This window comes from Nestor notabilis, unplaced genomic scaffold (genome assembly GCF_000696875.1).
Source record: "Nestor notabilis isolate BGI_N333 unplaced genomic scaffold, ASM69687v1 scaffold18488, whole genome shotgun sequence".
Classification (NCBI taxonomy): Eukaryota; Metazoa; Chordata; class Aves; order Psittaciformes; family Psittacidae; genus Nestor; species Nestor notabilis.
In genome coordinates, this window is record NW_009939826.1 from 14,781 (window position 1) to 15,134 (window position 354).

Genomic DNA, 354 nt, shown 5'->3' on the forward strand with positions numbered 1-354 from the left:
CCCCCTGGCGCCAGCCAGGCTCCAGCGTGCCAAGGCCACGGTGATGGACAGGCTGGCTTGAGCATGTCCGGCCAGCGGGTCTGGCTGCAGCTGGAGGGATGTTTATCTGGCCGGGGCCAGGCAGGAAGGCAAGAGGCTGGAAAACAGCTCAAGCTGGCTTGAGGACAGAGCAGCTCCAGCCTCCCCAGGGTCATGGATGAGCAGCATCCCAACACGCCTGCGTGCACCCTTTGGGGTGCCCTGGAGCAGCACCCGCTGCTGCACTGTGGCCAAGCTGTGCCCAGGCGAGGGAGGGGTCAGGGATGGATCAGACCCGAGCAGGGAAGGGTGTGGAGCAGCCTCTGCTTGCGGCCC